Source organism: Microtus oregoni, unplaced genomic scaffold, assembly GCF_018167655.1.
Source record: "Microtus oregoni isolate MIOR12 unplaced genomic scaffold, Mior012 000010F_ref0000083, whole genome shotgun sequence".
Lineage (NCBI taxonomy): Eukaryota > Metazoa > Chordata > Mammalia > Rodentia > Cricetidae > Microtus > Microtus oregoni.
In genome coordinates, this window is record NW_024543069.1 from 9,554,445 (window position 1) to 9,579,910 (window position 25,466).

Genomic DNA, 25,466 nt, shown 5'->3' on the forward strand with positions numbered 1-25,466 from the left:
TAAGAGATTTCTAAACCTACTATGAAATTATATACAATAAGTACAAATATCCTATTCTAACTAGCTTAGGTCTTGTATAATAAATAACTTGGCCAAGTCATGAGAGAAAGTAACTACATTTATATAGTCTTCAAACCCATCGAAGATCTGAGAAGGGAAATAATGTTACCTGGGTAATTAGGAAGTTCAGTAAAACAACTTCCAAAACATGCAACAAATTACAGAGACAACTAGCTACCTGGGCAATCACCCAAAGTCACATTAGCAGCGTTGAAGCAACCAACTTTGGCTAAGGCCTAACATAACTGACATACCATTTTCTAAGGCAAGCAACTTTTCAAAACTATCTTACCCTGTCTTGGCAGGATATGACAGTCCTGTTTTATCCATTGATGCATGCTCTGTATCTTTGTCAGTTGTTGAGGTATGGGCATTTCTTTGCCCAAACGCCAGTTCTGCCAAAAAGAAAGGCTCCAGGAGGAGTGTCTTTGGTGTTCAACATTCTCTCGGGAATAGAGTGGTGTTGCCAGGAGCAGTTGTGTCTCACTACCACAAAACTCTGAGTTAGATTAAAGGCCATTTTCTACAGCTCTTTGAAGAAGTTGAAGATTATCTATCTATACTGAGTATAATCTCTATATATCTAAAGAACCTGATTAGTCTATTATAAATGACAAACTTAGATGACTATTAGTCTATATAATTCTCAATATCTATCTAACTTAAAGACTAAGACAATAAACGACTGTGAAACAAATGAGGACAATGACCTCCATATATAAACAATGTACAAATATACATTGCAGTAGGTAAATATATATCAATACACAATCATTATATAAGTATCTTAATCAGAGGTAGAAATGTACACTGCAATATGGTAAATATATACAATATATATATATATATCAATTCAATATATGTCAATACATAAAAAATGTTTTAAACAGAGGTAGAAACATGCATGCGTACAATAGTCAATATAATTTAACTTTGTATCAATATACAAGAATCTATACCAATGTATTTGTCTAAAAACAGTAACTCACAATTACAAATCTATTATCCCATCATCCCTCTTTCTTTTTTTTTCAAAATGATCCCTGAGCGAATAAAATTCCTCCCCCAACCCTCAATCGTATACTAATTATAATCGACCCCTAAATGATGTCCCTAAACCCAAGGGCAAGTTTTATTGGGAAAGGGGACGTCGTCCTCTAGAATTACTTCCAGCTGTCATGGGGGCGACGTTCTTTCTGGGGGATCCTGTGAAAGTGAAATGATGGTTAAATTTCAAGATCAATGTCTTTTAAAATTGCCAATAGTCTCTGAGTATTTTGTGCAGGTCTGGTCAAAATGTTGTATAAGATGTGCACCATTTCAGCTAACCAAGTTGGAACTGTCTTGTGCAGCTGGCACCAAAAGCAGGTCTTGTAGTAGCGCTATCAGTATCATGACGTCATATCAACCAGGTGGAGTTGTTGTTATGGGGCCCCATCTTCTTCCTGGAAACTTCAAATGTCACTTCAGGAAAAACTCATTGTTCATTATGAAAAACTTGAACATTAATCATATAGACATATATATATATATTCAATGAAAGACATGATAGATATATTCAATGAAAAGTATGATGGATATGAAGAAAAGCAAAGATGTTTTCTAAACTCATATTTCTTTCTGTCCCATATCATGGCTCTTGACATGAGACAGAAACTCCAGAAACTCTGGGTTTTTCTCTTACTAACAGGCTTGGAATTGGAGAAGGACTGAGCCAGAGTCCAACTTCAAAACCAGCTTTATAAATTTAGAAATATGGTTTAATATTACTTACACAACCCATTCAGTTGTCTTGATATTTCCTATTGGGCAGGTATTTTTCCATCTGTCAGTATCCAAACATCCAGGGTCCCTTGAATTTCTCAAAGATGAGTGTTTTCCTGTGGAGATAAGAACAGAACCCTGCCCCCATTCTATATGTTTTTCTTACCACCTGTATGAATATCATCGTTGTGGATGAGTTGTCATTTCTCCTTTCCAAGAGGTTTCTCCTCTTCAAATCGAAACTTTATTAATTTTGATGGTATCCACAATTTTTCTTCTCCTGTGGAAACAAGAGCAAAACCCCTTCCCCAACGTAGCACATCTCCTGGCTTCCACTGAGAGGTCAGCACATCTTTGAAATAAATCGGTTGATTTAGTTCAGCAGACTTTTCCATTATCCAATGTCTTTCTGCTGCTGTCATTCCTTTCTCATTAGCGTTAAGAAAATTCAAGGTTAATAAAGCATTATGTAATCTATTTCTGGGGGTATTTTCAGTCCCTTTCTGTTTGTTCAGCATATCCTTTATAGTACGATTTGATCTTTCTATAACTGCCTGACCTGTAGGATTATTTGGTATACCTGTAATGTGTTTTATATTATAATAATCAAAAAAGCGTTTCATTTTCTTAGATACATATGCTGGACCATTATCTGTCTTTATTTGCGCAGGTATACCCATGATGACCATAACTTCCAATAAATGTGTGATTACTGAATCAGCCTTTTCTGAGCTCAGGGCAGTAGCCCATTGAAAACCTGAATACGTGTCTATGGTGTGGTGTACATATTTTAATTTACCAAATTCCATAAAGTGGAACACATCCATCTGCCAGATTTCATTTCTCTTAGTACCCTTTGGGTTACTCCCTGCAGGCAACGGTGTTTGATTATAGAAAGAACAAGTAGGGCATCTCTTTATAATGTCCTTAGCTTGTTGCCAAGTAATGGAAAATTCTTTCTTAGGGCCTTTAGTATTGACATGATGCTTCTTATGAAATTCCGAGGCCTGCAACACACTTCCAATCAATAATTGATCAATCTCAGCATTGCCTTGGGCTAGAGGACCAGGCAGACCTGTATGGGACCGGATGTGTGTTATGTACATTGGACAAAGCCTGTTCCTGATTATGTCTTGTACCTGGATAAACAATGAAGTCAACTCTGTGTCATCTGGTATAAATTCAGCGGTTTCAATATGCAAGATAACTCTTTCTGCATATTGTGAATCTGTAACTATATTAAGAGGTTCTTTAAAATCCCTTAGCACCATAAGAATGGCATATAATTCTGCCTTCTGGACAGAATTATAAGGGCTTTGTTCCACCTTACTCAATTCATCTGACTTGTAACCTGCTTTCCCTGATTTATTTGCATCAGTATAGAACGTACGGGCTCCAGTTATTGGAGCATCACGTACAATTCTAGGAAGAATCCAAGAAGTTCTTTTTATGAGATTAAGTCTATCACTTTTGGGATAGTTGCTATTAATTTCTCCCAAAAAGTTAGCACAAGCTCTTTGCCACGGTTCATTGTCTTCCCATAACTTTTTTATTTCTTCAGTAGTAAAAGGCACTATAATTTCTGCTGGGTCTATACCTGCTAGTTGACGAAGTCTCAGCTTACCTTTTATAATTAATTCAGAGACCTTTTCCACATAAGTTTTTAATTTTTTACTTGGTTTATTAGGTATAAATATCCACTCTAAAATAATATCTTCCCTCTGCATTAGAATCCCTGTAGGAGAAATTCTGGAAGGCAATATGACTAGGATGCAGCTAAGATTTGGGTTCACCCTATCCACATGTGCCTCCTGTAATTTTTCCTCAATCATTGTCAGTTCCTTTTCTGCTTCATCTGTCAGTTCTCTTGGACTATTCAAATCTTTATCACCATCTAAGGTTTTGTTTAAATGAACTATTAGATCAGGTGTTATCCCAACAGCTGGTCGTAGACTGGACATGTCTCCTAACAATCTTTGGAAGTCATTAAGAGTCTTTAACCGGTCTCTCCTAATTTGTGCCTTTTGCGTTTTAATTTTCTCTAACCCTATTCTGTAACCTAGGTAATTAATAGAATTTCCTCTTTGAATCATTTCAGGGGCAATTTGTAATCCCCACCTAGGCAAGACTTTCTTTACTTCTTCAAACATCCTTTCTAAAGTATCTTTATTTGAATCAGATAATAAGATGTCATCCATGTAATTATAAATGATGGACTTGGGGAATTGTTTACGAATTATTTCCAATGGCTTACTTACAAAATATTGGCACAGTGTAGGACTATTGAGCATACCCTGTGGGAGGACAGTCCATTGATATCTCCTATTAGGCTGGAATTATTGTAAGTAGGCACTGTGAAGGCAAATTTTTCTCTATCCTTTTTTTTTGTAACGGTATAGTGAAAAAACAATCTTTCAAATCAATAACTATAAGAGGCCATCCTTTTGGTAACAGAGAAGGCAAAGGAATTCCAGATTGTAGTGGGCCCATAGGCTGAATTACTTTGTTGACAGCTCTTAGATCTGTCACCATTCTCCATTTACCAGATTTCTTTTTTACAACAAACACAGGAGAATTCCAAGGGCTGGTTGATTCTTCAATATGGTGAGCATCTAGTTGCTCTTGCACCAGCTGTTCCAATGCCTGTAGTTTATCTTCAGCTAGAGGCCATTGTTTGGTCCATATTGGCTTCTCAGTTAGCCATTTTAAAGGTAGGGCCGTTGGTACCTCTAAAGGTTTGGTATTTGCTGTATGTTCTTGTACAGCCTGAATGGCTGGTGACCTTTTTCCATAATACCTCATCATATCCTTCCCAGAATTATGAGTTCCTGGAAATACAGGAATGTTAATCTGGGTATTCCATTGCTGTAGCAGGTCACGGCCCCATAAATTTATGGCAATATTGGCTATATATGGCCTTAGTCTTCCTATTTGCCCTTCGGGCCCTATGCATTCAACCCATCTTGTGCTTTGTTTTACACGAGATAGGGTTCCAATTCCCAGGAACTGAACATCTACCTCTTGAAGAGGCCAATTCGGATGCCAAGATTCTGGGGTAATGATACTTACATCCGCACCTGTGTCTAATAAGCCTTCAATAAAAGTGCCATTTATACAGACTCTTAGCTTTGGTCTTTGATCATTAATAGAAGTCTGCCAAAATATACGTTTACTCTGTCCTATTGGGTTTTTTGACTCATCCTCCACACGTAATTCTTCATTTAGACCAGTATTACTTTTTACAGCAGAAATTGGAGCTTTTAATTTTCTTGGTGAGGCACGTTCTCCACTGTGACTGGGAATGACTGGGCCACTGTTGGCTTGGGGGCCTGTGAGAGGCCCCCCAAGGAGTTTCCCGATGATATCGGATTGCCCCGTCTGTCTGTTGTTGACCTACATTCGTTGGACCAATGCCTGCCTTTACCGCATCTCCTACATATACCTGAAGGCCGAGGTCTCCTATTTTTGTCATTCCCAGAAGAGATATTATTCCTAGAAATTCTTTGCCTGCAATTCCTTTGCAAATGTCCTAATTTACCACAATTAAAACACCTGGCAGTTTGATGTCTCCTCATTGCTTTGGAAATCGCTTCTCCTACCCAAGATTCATCATTATAGCTAAACGTCTCAACATTCATCGTATGCTGAATCCATTCATCCATAGGTGCTGATCTAGACTTTAAAGGCCCAATTATCTTTTTGCATTCTATGTTTGCATTCTCAAAAGCTAGAGATTCAAGAAGTATTCATCTAGCTTCTGGGTCTGTTACCCCTATGTCCAGAGCCTTAATTAATCTTTGCAAAAAGTCAATAAAGGGTTCTCTCTGTCCCTGCCTAATTCTGGTATATGATTCAACCCTTTTTGCTGGATCTTGTATCCTATTCCAAGCATTTAAAGCTGCTTGGTGACATAGACACAGTACTTCATCGTCATAAAGAGCTTGGACCTGTGGATCAGCATATTCTCCTGCACCAAGAATTTGATCTTGGGAAACCTCAATACCTTTTGCTCTTCCTTGCTGTTTCATATGTTTGGATTCTTCTCTGAAATAAATTCCAAACATCAAGGAAGGTCCATTATCTAAAACTGCAGACACTAACTGATGGAAATCATGGGGAGTAGCTCTAGCATTAGAAGCCCAAGTCCTTATCATTTCCTTTACATATGCATTGTGCAAGCCAAAATTAACAACAGCTTGCTTAATTTCTTTCAGATCATTCATTGCTATTGGCGTCCATCTAGCTTCTCTGACTCCCTTTGAGCCTTTAGAAGTTGATGCTTTTTCAGAATTAAGTATAGGGTATGTCGCTAGAACCCTGGGTAAGCCAGTTCTAATAGCTGGTGGAGGCCTTATATCCTGTCCTTGTGTCTCCTTACTCTGTTCACCAGCTGTAATAATTTCCCCAATCTTTTCAAATCTTTTTATCATTGTCTCTCTTAAATCCTGAATCTCCTGACCTGTATATATTTCCAGTGATTTCACTGAGGTATCAATTTTTTGGTCCCCATTCTGCACCTGTGATTCCAAAGCTTTAATTTTTTCCTTCAAAGATAACATGTCCTCCTTAAACTTTTCTTGTATATCATGTAGATTCCCATCTTGGAGGTACATTCTGTCTGTTACCTTATCAAAACTTTGTGATAAAGTCTGAACGTCAAATTCAACAGCCTGAACCCTTTCAGGTAACTTTCTAATACCCTTGGATATGGAATCAATTTTGTCTGTCATAGTATCCACTTGTTCAGATAACCTCTGATTTTCAATAATTTTAATCCTGTCAATTAGTTGTTCATTATTAGTTCGTAAATATTCTATCATTCTTAGGAGTGCCATATTCTTCTGTTCATTATTAGTACGTAAAGATTCAATCGTTCTTAGGAGTGCCATATTCTTCCTTAATGATAGAATATGGAAAAGAAAACTGAAGGCTAGTAACAAGCAAATTAAGGTATCCCCATAATCATATAAACCTTGTATGATGTAATTCATTGTATTAGTAAATATAAATTTACTAATCCATTGTATTAGTGAAAACAAAGCAGTAAAATTTGCGTTAGAAACAAAAACTGCAATATTACCTATTATCCAGCAGGTGGCGCTGTTGCAGAGTCGCGGTGAAAACATGGTCCTGTTTCAGTGCCTTAGTAGATGTTAAAAACTGGAAAATGCAAGTTTCTCAACAAAATAAATCTAATTAAATCAATTCCTGAGATGGAACAAGTCACCCTGAGGGGTTGCAGCTTTCAGCAACCACGTGCTCTGGTTTGTGCCACTTAAGAGCTGTACTTGCAAGGGAGATTTAAAAATGACTCAGAAAAGAGCAAACCAGGCAGCCAGAGACTACGGGGGCCTGTGGAGTTTAAATCCACGTGGGGAGTCCAAGGCCTCTGGCGGCTGAGGAAGGAGGGGCTCCTGCCAAGCCGAACTAGAGCCCACCAAGCCCGCACCGCCAAGCTGAACTTGCGCCCGCCAAGCCTGCAGCCGCCAAGCCGAACTTGGGGCCTCCAAGCGGAACTCGCGGCTGCGAGTGGGGAAAGGAGAGGTTCTAAAACCAAACGTTGGGCGCCAAAATGAAGGCGTAAGTCACAAACAATGCCACACCAATTCGGGGTTATGATTATTAGGGTGGTATTTATTTAAAGGGGAAAAAACTTACAGATCACTGTCCCAGGCAACAGCCCTCTTTGCAACCAGGAAAGGAGTCTAGTCGCAGGCGGAGCAGGAAGTGAAGAGAGAGAGAAGAGGGAAGTGGCCACTTTTTTAAAGGGAGAGAAACCACGCCCCAGTGGGCTGGTACCTCAGTGGTGATAGGCTGGAGGAGTGGGAGGACCTCCCGCAACAGATCCATATCTATCACCATGCACAAAACTCAAGTCCAAAAGGATTAAAGACCTCATCATCAATCTGAACACACTGAACCTGATAGAAGAGAAAGTGGGAAGTACTCTACAACACATGGGCACAGGAGACTACTTCCTATGTATAACTCCAGTAGCACAGACATTAAGGGCAACATTGAATAAACGGGACCTCCTGAAACTGAGAAGCTTCTGTAAAGCAAAGGACACTCTCATTAATACAAAAAGGTTACCTACTGACTGAGATAAGATCTTCACCAATCCCACAACAGACAAAGGTCTGATCTCCAAAATACATAAAGAACTCAAGAAACTAGACTTTAAAATGCTAATTAACCCAATTAAAAAACGGGGCACTGAACTGAACAGACCCAGATCCAAAAAGATGAATTTGCTATGTATTCACTTATAAGTGGATTCTAGACATAAATAAAGGTCAGTGAACCTATAATTCGTGATCCTAGAGAAGCTAAATAAGAAGGTGAACCCAAAGAAAAACATAGAGTTATCCTCCTGGATATTGGAAGTAGACTAGATTGCCAAGCAAAAATTGGGATCTTGGGGGTGGGGGTAAGGGGAGATGGGGAAATGGGGAGAGAAAAGTGAGGAGGGGAAGATGGGGAGACCCTGGGGTAATGGGATGGTTGGGATAAAGGAACGGTGGATATGGGAGCAGGGAAGAAGATATCTTAAATATGGTAGCCATTTTGGGGTTGGCAAGAGACTTGACTTTAGAGGGGTTCCCAGGTATCCATAGAGATGTCCCCAGCTAGTTCCTTGGGCAGCTGAGGAGAGGGAGCCTGAAATGGCCCTTTCCTATAGACATACTGATGAATATCTTGCATATCACCATAGAAGCTTCATCTGGCGATGGAATGGGGATGGAGACAGAGACCCACATTGGAGCCTGGAATGAGCTCCCAAGGCCTAGATGAGGAGCTGAAGTGGGGAGAACATGAGTAAGGAAGTCAGGACTGCAAGGGGTGCACCCACCCACTGAGACTGTGGGGCTGATCTGATGGGAGTTCACCAAGGCCAGCTTGACTGGAACTGAAAAAGCATGGGATCAAACCGGGCTCCCTGAACGTGGGGGACAATGAGGGCTGATGAGAAGCCAAGGACAATGGGTCTGGGTTTTGATCCTGCTGCATGTACTGGCTTTGAGGGGCCTGGTCTATTTGGATGTGCACCTTCCTGGACTTGGATGGTGGGGGGACCTTGGACTTCCCAAGGGTCGGGGAGCCCTGACTGCTCTTTGAACTGGAAAGGGAGGGGGAGAGGAGTAAGGGGAGGGGGAGGAAAGTGGGAGGTGGGGAGGAGGTGGAAATTTTTAATAATAATAATAATAAAAGAAATGTAAAAAAAGAGTGAGTGAAGGTCGAATCAAAAAAATTTAAAAAACTTTTATGTTTTACATATTTTTATTTCATGTGCATTGGTATTTTGCCTTCATATATGTCTATGTAAAGGTACTGGATCCCCTGGAACTGGAGTTACAGACAGTTATAAGCTGCCATCTAGGGACTGCAAATTAAACCCTTTACTTTTCCAAAAATACATTTGACTTTAAATTTGTGCATTTTTCAGGAATTTTAAGAGTAACTTCTATATCATGAAATTGTGTGTATGTAAGAAAGAGAGGAAGTAGAAGGAGCTAAAGAGGGGGAAAAGATAGTTAAATGGGAAGAAAGATAGATATAACAAAAATAATGTATTCATGTGGTTCTGGAGGCTGACACCTTTTAACATTTGTATTCTGCAAACTGGAGGTCATATCAAACACAGGCGATTTCAGATCCAAGTAAAACCAATGTTTCAGTCTGACTGAAAAAGAAAAAAAAACATGACCAATGTTAGTTTATGATAGTTGGGCAAGAGGTGTTGTGTTGGCTATTCTTGATCGTCAACTTGACTATATTTGGAATTAACTAAAACCCCCAAATGGGGCATACCTGTGAGGGATTATGCTTAATTTGAAGAAGAAGATCCACTTCTAATCTACAGTTTTGCAGGGAAAAGACACAACTTTAATCCAGTTCTTTTGAAGTGGGAAGACATACCACCAATATGGGTCACACCTTGTGTTGGAAGCCTATGTGAGAACATGGAAGAAGGAAAATTGTACTGTTTACCTGTTTGCTTATGCCTCTCTAGCAAATTAATCCCTTCACAGACATTAGAGCCTGCTCTTCTGGATTCTAGCAAATACTGTTGACTGAAAACCAGCTGAGACATCCAGCTTCATTCTCTGAAGAACTACTGGATTCTTAGACCTCCCTCTCATAAGGAACCATTGTTGGATTAGCTAGCCACAGCCTTTAAGTCATCCTAATATGCCCATTCCATATATTTAGAGAAAGTCATGTTCTCTATGTTCTGCTCTTCTAAAAAATGTTGACTAACACAGATTTCCTCTCTACCTTGCATTTTGGTGAGCCTTTTTGTTAACTTACAATATAAGGACAACTCATGGTAGAAAGGGAAAACTTCATTAGTTAGACAATCTTTATAAATATTCCTCTCATAAAAAAAATACTCTCAAAAGACACATCTGAAAGTAAATCAGACCAAGCATCAGGGACATTGTTGACACAAGTAAGCTGACAGGTACTATTTACCATCATTCCTCTGTGACAGATACCTCCACACTGTACACTCCAAAATGAAGAAAAACAAAACACACTCTGAATAAAATGGAGCACTGGACTGAGCTCCCAAGGTCCTGTTGAAGAGCAGAAGGAGGGAGAATATGAGCAAGGAAGTCAGGACCGCAAGGGGTTGGTCCACCCACTGAAACAGTGTGCCTGATCTAAAGGGAGCTCACCAAAGCCAGCTGTATTGGGACTGAAGGAGCAAGTGATCAAACTGAATGTGGTTGACAATGGGGAAGCCAATGATAATGGCACTGAGATCTGTCTTTCCTGCATGTACTGACTTTTTGGGATCCTAGTCTGTTTGGATGCACACCTTCCTAGGCCTTGATGGAGTGGGGAGGGCCTTGGATTTCCCACATGGCAGGGTACCCTGACTTCTCTTAGGACTGGAGGAGAAGGAGGGAGGGTGAGTGGGAGAGCAGGAGGGAAATGGGAGGAGGAAAGGAAGGGGAAATTTTGAATGGTATTATTTATAATGCAATAAAAAAGAATTAAAGAACCAAAAATAGAAAAAAAAAGAAATATGGCCCATTCAATGATACTTCTTCTGAGAATATACAGATAATTTTGAATTAGACCACTGAGTTTGATTATCCAACAACAGTTAGACATTATATTTAGTACCTTTCTATTAAATAACTAACTAGTCAAATTATTTATTAGACTACTAAGCAGAATTACACTGATGTATTTAAATTAAAGATGTATTCTGATACTCGAAATAAATCTTGATTTTGAGCCATACCATGCCTGCTGTGTTATAAACCACCAATGCTCAGTTTAGGTGGCAAACTAGAAGCCATTCAAGTGACAATGAACATACCTGTGCAGCACAACCCTGACCAAGTAGGTTACTGCAGAAGATGATTTCTGTTTTGGATGTGCCATGTCTGTGTAAGCACTTACTCCCTGTAGTTCATTTTCTAATTTAACTTGCTCCATGATTTGTATTAAGCTAACTGGTGCTCTCTTTCTGTACTCCTCATCACTTAATGCTTCTCTGATGTGTGTTGTGACAACCACTTTCTAGTCTTCAGAAATCCGATCTGTCACAAGTGCATTTAAAAACACCATTTGCAGCCTTCCCGCTTTCTGATATACTTACTACGAAGTCAGGGAAAGTACATGCTATGTGTTTCCAACACACAACATTTACATCTCTGAAAAATATCTCTGATAACACCCAAATGACACCAAAAGATTGTTTATGAAAGGAAATGCATTTCCTCCCGTCTGACTTACACTTAAGCTTCACTAAAGATAGCATAATATTCTCTTGAGATAAAGACAATCCAGCAATAGTTAAGTGCAAAGTGGAAGCAGATTAGATGCTAGATCTGAATGCTTTGCCCTAGAATTTTTTAGCAAGGTGATTTTGAAAAACTGCTTTATATTTATTAATTATTTGTTTGCTCAGCTTCATGTCAGGTTTACAGGCTCCTTATTATGAGTGACTGGGAAATGCATACAGCCGATCATTTTGATTAGAAAAGATATTCACTGTGGTGTGTATTTTTCCTACAATATCTATAAAGGGCCTTTTACCTGTGTTGAAGGGATAGTTAGTGTCAGCTTATATGAATGCCTATAAGTTGTAAGTATTTAAAATGCTCCCTGATCTCTCATGTGTAATAATAATTATAGCGAAACACTACGGAGATACCATCAGAGTTATTAAACTATAAGATACCCATACATAAGTAATATCATATAGAGTTTTTGAGTAGGTAGAAGGTAATATTAGTTATGACAATTAGAATTCATCTAATTGAGAAACTGTAGTGATTTCTAATAATACTCTATTACTATTTCTTTATCCCTCAACGACAGGCTTATGAAGCAAATACTCATTGAAATAATTACATCATTTTGTTCTGCTAGTTTTTTGTGATAAAATACTAATATATAATCATGTAGAATAAACACAATAAAAAAGATTCACAGAAAACTCAATGTATTGAGATATTGCTTGAGATTTTAATGATAAAATAGGGGTTGGAGAGATGGCTCAGAGGTTAAGAGCATTGCCTGCTCTTCCAAAGGTTCTGAGTTCAATTCCCAGCAACCACATGGTGGCTCACTACCCTCTGTAATGGGGTCTGGTGCCCTCTTCTGGCCATCAGGCATACACACAGACAGAATTTTGTATACATAATAAATAAATATAAAAAAAGAATGCTAAAATATACATGGAATGTTCCATTAAATATACAAGAGAAAGATGCACAATGTGATCTGTCTTAATTAAATATGTGAAAGCACTAGGAATGATATTTATGATATTTAAGCATCAGAGGACAGACTACAAGAAAAGAATGCAGGCAAGAGGTCTTGACTCTATCCAAATTTGTTCAAAATAATGTTCTTACAACCAGGATCCAATTTAGTTGAAATAATCTCAGAGTCCTTTCTTGGAAGGGTTAAATTCTCTTTGCTCAGTATCTTCTTTATTTAGTGCATTATTATCTGTTCCTTCCAGCCAGTTGTTTAGTCACCTACTTAGAATTTGAATTTTCAGCAATTTTTAATAATACTGTTATTTCAGAGCTTTAAATGCAATTTAAATTACAATTTTCACCACCATATCTTTTCAGCATCATAATGTGCTTAGTGACATTAAGAATATAATTGCTTTTCAGTGAAAATGCATGGTCTAATAAGTATGAAGATGGCTTTTTATGCTCTTTCATAAATAACCTTTAAACTGTATCTCACAAATACATTATAGATTTTTGCAAAACATTTTATGTATAAGGTGACTATGTACGAATGTGTGCATATTTTCATATATTTCCAGTACAAATATTTCAGTCAATAGCCAGCGAGGAACTTGATTCTGCTGGCAGTCACATAAGTGAGCTTGCTCCCACCTGAAATTTGAAATGCGATTGTAGTCCCAGCTTGCAGTGCCTATATAAGTTCGTAAAAAGTCCTGGCCAGAGTTATACATCTATACTGCTGCATACTCCTGACCCACAGGGAACATTTAAGGATGGCAAACACTGGTTAAACTCTATTTGGGAATCTTCTTTTATGAATTAAGAAATAACAAGTTCACGGACTGCAGAGTATACTCCTCAGACAAAATGTGTTTTATTTCACCAAGTTTTATGGCATAATTTAACTTCGAAGCTAAGAATTTAATAAAATCTTGCATCTCAAACATAATTTTATTACCATTCTACTTAATATCTCTATAGTCAAATATATCAGCTTCTCATTAATTATAACGTAATTGATTTCCCTGAGATTAAAGCATGTGTATATGTAAAATACCAAAATTACTGAGTGACTTTGTATGAATACACGTGTTCCACTTTATGTGGGTACACTTTCCTATGCAAGCATGTGTAGGCCAGAAGTTGACTTTGAATATTTTTCTCTATTACTCTACATCTTATGTATTTTGGAGACAAAGACTTATACTGAACTTAGAGTTGATTGTTTCTGATTGGCTGGCCACCAAACATGATCTACCCACCTCTTCTCTCTAGTACTGGCAGCGGGATTAGAGGTATGCACCGCTGGGCCCAGATTTTAAGTAGGTACTGGAGATCTGACCTCAGTTCCTGACATTTTCACAGCAAGTACCGAACCCACTCAGGTGTCCTCCAGATTCTCGATATCTTAAAAAGTTGTATAGTTAGTAGGTGCAGAGTTTTCAGACTGTTATACAAGACTTTTTCCTGATTTCAAAAATTTACATATTTCTGCGTAGTTTATGTGATGCCTTATTAATGTTACATGTTTATGTGTGTTGTTGCTAAACTTCCTGCCATACATGTAACTTGAATAATTATTTCCCTTTTCTGACCCCCTTTCTTACTGATAGGAATGGGATGTGATTTAATTAAAAACTTCTTTACAGTAGGCATTTGAGGTAAATCTAGCTATTTTATATTACAGAAAATACTTTTCAAAAGGTTATGAATGTTTCTTTAACACAATATAAACCACGTTATTAAGAAAATAGTACACATAAAATCTGTCTTGAAAGCACCAAAGAACTGAATTCACTTAACAAATTTCCAGCTAATTATGTGAATACGCAGTGAATTAATAAATAATAAAATTATGACATTATAAAGAGAATATAATAAAAATACTGATTTAAAATACATTTTGAGTAGCAAAAGTTGATGGTTTTATTAAAATATTAATGGAGTTTTAATTAATTTCTAATATGTTTGTGAATCTACTCCTCCACTCAGCTAGAAAATCAAATTGTTAAATTATGAATGACATTAGATGTATATTGAAATCAGATATACATTGAGGACAGAGTAGCTACAATGCCAGATGACATCACTTGAAAACTTTATAAACGTAAGGGTATTCAATGAAGAATGCCAACTGAGAATGGAGTCTTCAGATGATGAATGACATAAAATAAACTTTAAAATTTCTGTCAATAAACAGGTTACTGGTATTACAACTCAGATTTCTGTTGTAAATTTTTTTCTCTCAAAAATGTAATAACTATCACTATGCATTAAAGAAAACCATAGGATTTAAAATACTGAGATCCTGTTACAGTAGCTTCATTCCTAGGGTATCTGATGCTCTCTTCTGGCCTCAGAGGGCATTGCTTGCATGTGGTTCACAGACATACATGCAGGCAACACACACACACACACACACACACACACACATTAAAAATGAAAATAAATAAAGTAAAAAACTTTTAATATATTTTCTCTGTATCATTATTGCACATGATTTCTACTTAACCATTCTCTAATATGCAAATAGGGAAAAATTTTAAAAATCCAAAGAAAAGTGTACTAATTAAATATGAGTTATGTTTTGTATTACCTGGCAGATTTTTCTGCACAACTAACACCTTCCACTGTGTTTGTCTTAGCTAGCAATCAGATCTGAAGTTAGATAGCAGGATGGATTGTTCTTGTCTCACAAAATTTTAAGTAGGTATTAATATTTTTACTGTGCCATGCACTCTATGAAACTTTGTTTTTAGATTCTAAATTAGTATTTTCAAAACTTTCCTGCCAAGCATGTTAGTTTCTCAATGTTTTTTTTTTTTTTATCAGAAACAGGCTCTAAGGTCAATTAACTATGGGAAACAGGGCATGAAAATAACTCTTAGGAGAACTAAGCAACCTAAAATATCTCTGAATATAGGGAAAACTCTAAGGAATCCTAATGGAAATAAAGCTTCATTTTTTTTACCACTTATTTGAGGACACAGCCATTTCTAAATGTACATGGAGGTGCATATGTGTGATATTCACCTTCTAGACTTCATGCTTTGAACCACAGCCATTTATAAAGGATTCTCTACATTGGGCGATTCTCTGCCTCACATCTTTCTGCTTGTGAATGAAGAGCACTTTTCTGTATGCTGAAGCTGAAGTTTGGTGTGTGCTCAGAAACTTAGAGCAGCCTCAATGTCTGTTCAATAGAGTCCAGTAGCAGTGGAAAATCCCTCCAAATACCATCAAACGTATTCTATGGAGCAAAATTGAACTTGGTTGAGAATTATTGCCTTATGTTATCAAAGAAAAACCTTCAAGCAAACAATGCACTGAGTTTTCCAATGAGGCAGGAAATCATTAAAAGGAGTTGGAATGTGAATATGAGTATATTTTTGTTGTAAGAGCTACGTGCTTACATTAGAAGATAGAGGATACTAAATGTCCACAGCCGTGGTCATCTGGTTTCTGAAGTGTGGAACTCTTGTCTACTCATGTTATAACAGCTCACCAGTACAAAGAGTAACACTTTATACTTGCATAGAAAAATCCTTTTCAGTCTCTAAAACTTTTTATTTTTGCTGCTTTTCCTCTCATCTGAGAATTTAAGGATTCCTCATATTTTTTAAATTTACTTTGACAGTTTAGCTAGAGAACCTTAATTTGATTTGTAGCTTCAAGTATCACCACTGGCTTGAAACATATAGATTAGCATGTCACAAATCTTGACTCCTTGAAGCATGATTAATAAGAACTCAGACTCAGAAATTGGGGTTCAACTTGAAGATCTGAAAAGCAGAACAGCCAATCCCTGGCTCTTACCTTGACTTTATTCTGAAATGGTGATCCTGCCTCCTGGAATCTCAGAAGGATCCTGCCTCTGAGAGCTGTCTTACCATGTCTTATATTCCTCTCTAGGGCTGCGATCAAAGGCATTCACCACTGGGATTAAAGGCATGCACCACCTAATTTCTATAACAACTAGGGTGGCTACTGAGATTAAAGGTATGTGTGTCATCGTGGCTATTGGGATTAATTGTATGTTACCATATTCTGGTCTGTAATGCTGATCAGTGGGGCCGTTTTACTCTCAGATCCCTAGGCAATATTAATTCATTAAAATACATAAATTACTTATTAAAAAGCAATAAGATTTTGAGTAAGAAATGGAATGATTAATCTTCAATTTTCAATTCCAAGTTTTGAAGGAACTACTTGGTTCTATTACTTTCTACTTTCCATCTACTGACTCCATCGATCAGGTGTCATTCAGCTAAAACCAGGTTTGATGAAGCTTATTACTTTCTTAGTTCACATTTGATTCAGATGTAGATACACAGAATGTAAATGAGCTAAATACACCTATTGCTCCATAAAATAATCAACATCATGGGAAGAAATAGCTCTCAGTCAAATTGATGCCCGGATTATTCCTCTGTACACCTTGGCTGAGTCTTTCCACTTACCTGTAATTTGCGTGTATCTTGTGATAAACCACTGTAGCCAGCAGCCTTACTGTGACCCCTACAAGTAGCATGAATTGCTGTATGCTATGTAGACTTTTAACATGTCTAACACCATTTGAAAATATAATTCTCAGGCACAATATTTGTATACACTAACTGACTGCATTATGTCTGGAGCACTCTGTCTTCATTAATGGAGCAGTGTTTATCTTAAAAGTACTGGAGACCAGAAGCTCACCCTGTTTTCCTGTCATGCATATACTTTCATCACGTGATGTTTTCTGTGGAAAGATGAATCTCAGAAGGTAAAATGCTTGAATTGGCCTTTTCAGCCTTTAGAGTGAAAGATAAGGAAACTAGTGATTTGTATAAATGACATAGTCTATGATAGTCTGTTGTAGTAGCATGGGATGACTAGGACACTGCATAAAGTATTTATCACTTTAAATTTGTGTCAGTTTGCACACATGCACACAAATGTACATGAGTTATCTATGTATGTATGTTCACTTTTAGTATGGATTTTAATTTGTGACCATAGAAGTATGTTTTTCATGTAGCTTTCTTTGAATAAATAGATAATAATTTCTAAATTACTGGAAAGTATCACGGTATATTTCTCTAATAACAACAGAATGTATTGTTGTTCTGAGAAGCAGAAATATGTTAGCCAGCTTAAAGGAAGGAATATAAAACTAAAAGTACTAAATGCATTTATTTATCACACTGCTGAGACATTTTGAGGCCTCATACGGAATGAAGAGAAGTTAGAGTGTCACAATTGTCATGTAGGAGAATAGCATTTCAATTATTATTCTATTTGGAAAAGGTTATGGACTCAAGCAGGTAATTTTTATTCAGCATTATTACAGAGGATTCAATTGATTCCATTCACTTCAGTACATGGAGTCAGAATCATAGATGATGAATTTCTTTTAAAAGAGAACATTTCAGCTTTAGAAATGTAATTTATGGGGCTACATATGTGTCATGAACAGAATAAAAAACAGCAAGAGATATTAGCACAAACTCATTGTTTACCAGTGGCTCCCCTTTCTTTTCTCTGGTGTGGATTACTTGAAAACATATTGCTTATTAGTACCGACTTCTCATTCCATGTAAGAAGTTGTGCTATTCTACAAAAGGTCATCTTGACCTTCATCACACTCTCTTGCTTTATCTTCCTTCCATAAAATGCTATACACACTGCACACACACATGCACAACACACACATACAGGCACATGCAATTTTCAGCTAGGAACAAAGATGAAGACAATTATAAACTATATTTGTTTTTGTTTTATTCCCTAACATATTGTAATATCAATAGAGAGTCATCTCTGAAGTTGCTACTTGTGTTCCAATTAAGAGATAAATTCATGAAGTATTCTTAGATAGCAACTATATTTGATTATTTATTTAATCAAATTTCCACATTTTCCTGAAGAATGAACAGAAGCTCAGATACAACAAAATCCCAGCCTCCTTAAAGTTAATAAACCCACTCTTATGATTACTATCTCAGGATAATTGTCTCAACTTCTAATGATTTGTTCCTGTTCCAAATGCAACAGGATACTGTACAAAGGAGGTCTTCAAGTCACTGGAGAAATCCCATGAAAGGTCACATTAGAAACTAAGGTTCATCTTTTCTTTCTTTTTTGGTTCCCAGACATGGGGTTAGTGCTTTTGTTCCAACTCGCATTTCCTCTATCATTTGTACCACAAAGGCAAAACAACAAACTCAGATGAAAATGAATAGAAAAATAAAAATATTAACCCAAATAAAAACCATATAAACCTAAATTATTCCTCTTTATAGGTTGATTAAATCCATTATTGCAATTCGACATGATACAACTGTTAAAATGTAAAATGAATATAAACGTAACTGTAAAGACTAAAAGTTTAAAATAAAGCATCAACAGTACCAGGAAATAGAGACATACAGAAAGGAATGTGAAAAAATGGAAAAGAATAGAGAAAAATGCAGCTGTAGTCATGTAAGCTAGATATTGTTTTCATAAAGGTAGCCATCAACACATATGACCAGATGTTTTAGTAAAAATTAAATATGTCCCTCTAATTAAACAGAAATATAATCAGTACTTTTATTGCTAGAATTATCAAAAACCTTTTAAATGTAGTATGTCATGTACAATTAAATTCTAGATATTTGGATTAGCAAATAAAGAATCTTCATGAGCAAAGTAACACCACCTAAAATCTTTGAAATTTTTTGATGATAAGAAAAGCAAGTAGTATATGTAACTAACAAAAGGCTCGAGAAGTATGGAAAATGACTTACTAAACATGTGAGGTAAAGAAAGCTGAATCACCAGAGTAGTTTTAAAACACAGATGTCAAGATTCCCTTATATACAATAAAGAATAGTGTTGTTCAAATAGGATCTAAAACTCTACCAAGGTTCTATGATTCATCTACGAAAATTATGAACCCTCTCTTCTAAGATGCCATGATTATTGGCAGAAATCAACAGAGATGCATGGTTCACCTAAGAGCCAAAATGGTCAATTCAGATAAAGACAAGTAGTTGAAAGTATAAGGTGTCCCTCTGCCATTCCTTGGATTTACACAAGTGTCATACTATGAAACTTGTTCTCTGAAGTTCTCCAATTCCAGATGTCTCAAAGTTAGAATATTATTTAAACCAATAAATACTTTAGGTCTCAAAATATCTCTTAGGTTCTTTTCCCATCAGAAAAGTTTCCAGATACATTAGAAATCATTTTCAATTTCTCTTGATAAACTGTTAAACTCTGTGTTGCTTTCATGTTCATGATGTTACTCAACTCCTAGGTCCATAAACCTGCTACAGACAGTCTTAGTTTTCTCATATTTCTAAAGAAATTTATACAAAGAATTTGTTAAAGGAAAAAATACTTACAGTTTGACCAGAATTACCAGAAAGAACTTCTTAGGCCCATTCCCCCCTCCCAGAGGCAGCAATGCAATGTCAGAGACAGGACAAAACAAACCAGACATGCACACATTGAATTACATCTCAGACAACACCTGAAAACAGTGAGCTCTCTTCCTGGGAAGAAAGCTTCCCCTCAGTTCCAGAGCTTTTCTCTCCGCCGTCATGCGACAGCTGGGGGAAATTTAACTATATAGGATTCATTGCTTAAGAGTCCAAGAGACAACTGTTTCAATCACATTTTTTGCTAGTGTTTTCATGACTGTAACCTCCAAATGGCTCCTTGAAAGAGAAACCATCACTTTATTGTTCCAAATTTAGTGCCTAGCAGTGCACATGGCAAATTATAAGGATTAAGTAAATGTTTGAAAGATTAAAAATTTCAATGCAGATATAAACACATAAAAATAGTAAATAAAAATAAACAAATAAATAATAAGATGTCTCATTTGGCTACTTAATCTGATGCCATAAAGTACTGAGGTCATGCCTTAAATTTCCTAGTAACACAAGTTCTTCCAAATGCATAGCATCCAAAAGGTGCTATATATTACTGTATGCTATAATTTAACTTAAATCTATTCTATTGTACCAAGCATTATTCTATGTTATATTATGTTTTAATTCACATGCCTTATAGATGCACCTTTATACATTATCAGAAATTTTAGGACTTATTATACATAAGATTATTATGGATTATAATCTAATGGTGTGAGATCTTTCATAAATAAGGTTTCTATAAAAAGAGCTTTCAGCGTACACATGTTTAGAAAAAATAAACAGAAGCAAGGTGATCTCTGCTCTAATGTGTATGTAATAGATGTATAAAATCTAACTAAAGTAAAACCGATGTCAATGACATGTCTTTCAAATAAGTATTGTGATATCGCTCACGGCTCACTTGTTTAGCAAACATTTGTCAGATACCCACTCTGTAAAATGATTTGTAACACCCTTTAAAGGGAGTAAGATTAGATTTTTCACTTTCCTTTTTCTGCTCGAAAATAGCAACAGGAAAAACTAATACTTATTAAATACTAATATTATGTCAGTCTTCTTGCTGAATGTCAAATACACATTATCTCTTACACTTCTCAAGGAAACTGAATGAAGAAAAACATCCAAATTCTGAAGAACTGTGTCTCATAGGGAATGGGTGACTCATAGTCTATATCCAGGGAAGACCTGAGGACCAGATGATGTGGGAGTCCCCTTTTTGTGCTGTGATTACCACTAGTGAAAAAAAAAAAAAAAAAAAAAAAACTTCTTTGGAACTATAGCAAGGCAGAACTTAGGTAGGCATAGAAAAATAAAAGGAATGCTGGGAGAAAGGAGACAGAGGCAGAAAGACACCATGGAGCTGCTACTAGAGTCAAACATGCCCAAACTTTGCCAATAAGCCACTGTCATATGGTGATATACAGATTAATAGAAATGGGTTAAATTAATATGAGTGTTAGCCAATAAGAAGCTAGAGCTAATGGGCCAAGCAGTGATTTAATTAATACAGTTTCTGTGTGATTATTTTGGTCCTGGGAGGCTGGGACAAATAAGCAGCTCCTCCTCCTCCAATCAGACTCACAGGGAAGGTAGATTTAAAGGCCTAGACCATGTATGACTTCCTCCGTTTACTAGAGCTTTCCCCACATTTGTTACTACTTCTGTCTTTGGTGTTTACTTCCTTGGAACTGGGTATCTAAGCCTTTAAAAAACAAAACTTCATATGATACATGTTATTGAGCACAATATCTAAAAAGATTTAGTCTTAAAATTATAGGTGACAAATGATTATAAGTTTAAGGTTTTCAGTAAATTCTCTCATCTCTCTCTCTCAAATTTAAATAATCCTCATTTTCTTTAAGATTCTGATGTAATATTGAACCCATGAAGAGCACTTAGGCATGGGGGAAATTTTTATAATTTAAATTATGTAATTTGAGGTTTAAATTTTTATATATGAAATTATATATATATATATATATATATATATATATATGAGACTTATGATTCTTGAATCCAACAAATGATAGCATTATGTAACAACACAGAGGCCATAAAAATTTCTAGTAAGCAAACTTGGGTAATCTTTGTAAAGACTTTATTCAATCAGTCAGGACTGAGGTTCAGTCAGCCATGGCAAGCAAGTATAACACTTAGTGCACAGTGAATTCTGGCTTCTCTTGGTTCTTAAAACTTTTGTCTTTATTTAGATTCTTCTTTTCACCCACCTAAAGTTATCTTCTAGGTTGCACTACTATGCAGAATTCATGTTCTCTCAGGACCAGGGATCATCCAGAGTCCTTCCTTCTTTATATTCACAGATGTCACCTTTTAAAACTAAAAAGAACTTTTTCTAAACTGGTAAAAACAATCTTAAAAACAATTTTCTTAACAACTGTACTTGTAACTGGTCTTCTCAAGGATATCATTGTATTAGCTAGTTCCTCTCAACGGAATCATTCGTTCTTAGAATTAAATTCCTGAAGGCTCAGGAAGTCAGACTGGAGAGAAGGTTCAGTGGTTTAGAGAACTTGTTATTCTTACAGAAGGCCTGGATTCAGTTTCTAGCTCACAACTATTCTTTACCAGTTTCAAGGGATCTGTATGCCTCTTTTAACCTCTGCAGGTATCAGATACTCCTATGGTGTACATACATGCCTGCAGGGAAAACATTCATACACACACAATAATAGTAAATCTAAAATAAAAAGAGTCAAGCTATTAAAAAAAAAAACAGATCTCAAGAAACCTTTAAAATCTGTAGAGGCATGAGAAACTTCCCCAAGGCTACAGAGGCAGTCACATTCTGGGAAATGGAGAGTCCCATGTAGCCCAGCTGTCTTTAGGTTATACAGTGAGCTCACAAAATGAAGCTTCCACGTCTCATCACCCATGCTGGCTTAGGCTTTTAGATGATGCAGTTACCTATAACTCACTTGTTCTACTATAAGAAACTTCTCCACCCTACCTGGTTCACTGAGGCACACCGGGGTCAAATTGTCATTATGCATCTTCTGTCTTGGCAAAAAAAAAAAAAAAAAAAGTTGTTCGTGTCTTCTCAGGAAAATATTAGGTAACATATAATAATTCACTTTTAGGATGGGATATGTATGTTCCTGTGAGAAATTAACGGTCCATGAATAACCTCTCAAAAAAGGGGGGAAATTTCTAAGAATTAAAGTGTTTTGCTAGAAGTTGTTTTAAAAAATGAGTCCACCCAGATGTTCAGAAAAATCTGAAGAAAGTTAGTATGCTAGATAAGACCCTTCTCTGCCTATGCTTCTCTTTCTAGTACCTAAGAAATGGGTTTTACTGAAACTTGGGGGCTTTCACGTTACACTCTAGGCTCTTCTACAGGACGAACATTATTAAAGTTAACAATAGGGCTCTTCATCCAGATTAACATTGACAATAGTTCTTGACAAATTTTACAAGGTCTGCAAAGCCATTCATTAACTTGCAACAATTTTTCCCTCACCTTAGTCACTAATGAATCATTACTAGGCCATTATGGTTCACCTATTCTAGAAATGTATGGCATAAGCAGGAAGTTTATTTTCAGAAAGCAGGTCTGTAGTTAAAATTTAGATAAGAGAATGCATTGATAAGTAAATATGACATACACATGGATAAGTCTTCACCTGTGAAATGTTTTTCTGCAAGATAAAACGTGTTTCATTATGGAAAGCTAGAAATGATGACACCAAGAATGCAAAGATTATGCTTTCATCCATTAACATATTACTATGTCAAGTGTGAATATGTGAGAGCAGTTTGAACTAATGACAAAATGACTCTAAAATTTCTTCTGATATAAATGGCAAAAATTGTTTCATAGCCAAAACTGTTTTCCTAATAGATGGAAAGACTGTGTTGTAATAACTGTCCTTTTATTTCTACATCCTTAGTTAGCCCTCTGGAATAATCTTACAATAAGCAGATTAAGAGGAGAAAATGTTTGCAAATTTTAAATATTAATTTAAATATTTTGTGATATCTAAGTGTCTGAGAAAAATAGTTGAATATTCAAATGGCAGTGATATTTGGAAACATCTTGATAAGTGAAGAGGGAATATGTTGGTCTTTTACAGAGGAAATTTTAAGAAAGTCAGGAATTTTAGGAAGGAAGACTGTTTTTTTTTTTTTTCAGAACAGGAAAACAACTAAGTTTGAAGCATTATGGTCCCTTGCAAAATTTGAGAGTGGGGTTAAATTCCATGCTACTTTATCCTGATAAAAATTAGAAATTCTGGTTGTTCAATATGATGTAAGGGAATTTAAGACAACTGGATACCCTTAGAAAAATAGGGAGTTTGAGCTAATTGTTTTACCTGTGATTGCTTATTTTACAGCCTTCACACCAAAATAATCATGCCAACGTGTCTTTTGTTTTTGGTGTTGCATGTCCTCAACTTGTTTATATTTCTGACATAGTCAAAACTCCCAGAATAATTTGGATATTAGAATTTTGAAACTGAGCTGCTGTGTCTATGAAAATGTGAGTATCATGAAAACAAGTATATTTATCACAGTAGGTATTCATTGTAATATAAAAAATAATTTGTAGAAACCCCAACCATCTTCTTTGAAACTTTAAGAAGTTTCCATTTGTAATTGTTGTTGTTTCTTAAACATATGGTGGCTATTTATTATAATTTTCTATGGTAACTATATACTATCAGAAAAACATCTTAGTAATAATATAACAAAGATTTATAATTTGACATCATTTCCTTAAGCAAGCATTAAGTTCCATTTTCTCATTTAATGTGTAATTTCTGCTCCTTTAGCATTTGTGGTACCAAGAAAAAAGAATTAACAGGTATTTACTGCTGTTTACATATTGTCTGAACTCCATGTTATTATAGGTTTGAGGAGAAGAAATGAATTATCAGGAAGGACTCAAGGAAAAAAATCATTGGAAGGAAATAAGCAAAAAAAATAAGTGGGGTATGTTAAAATGATGTATTGTAAAAAAAAAGCATAATGTTGATAATAGTAGGGGCTTATGAAGAATTATTGGGAAAGTCTATAATAAATATGAAACAATAACAAGTAAAAGGACATTAACAGTAAGGATAATAAAGAATGGGCAAGTCTACACAAATAGAATATGTAAAGAAGTGATATAAGATGATTTTAATATCTGCAGCAACAACTGTCAAAAGATAGACATTGATAGAATGAATAAAGAAGCAAGCATGCTCTGAGAAACTGGATAGGTTGAATACAAGGTGCCTGTGGATGTTAATTTCAGACTTCCTATGACTTTTAACAGAAATTAACATTTCAACATAACTTGTGACAAAAAGTAGCACTGTCTACACAAATGCTACTTTAAGGCAAATTAAAAACAATGTATAACTCCAAGTGTTTGGTCAGTATTTCTAAACATGAAATACTTTGAAGAAAAAATGCTGCTGCATCTTCAAAGAGAAATGACTAGAGATCATCACTGTTGAAGAGGTACATCAATAAAATCTGACTATAAAATGAATCAAAA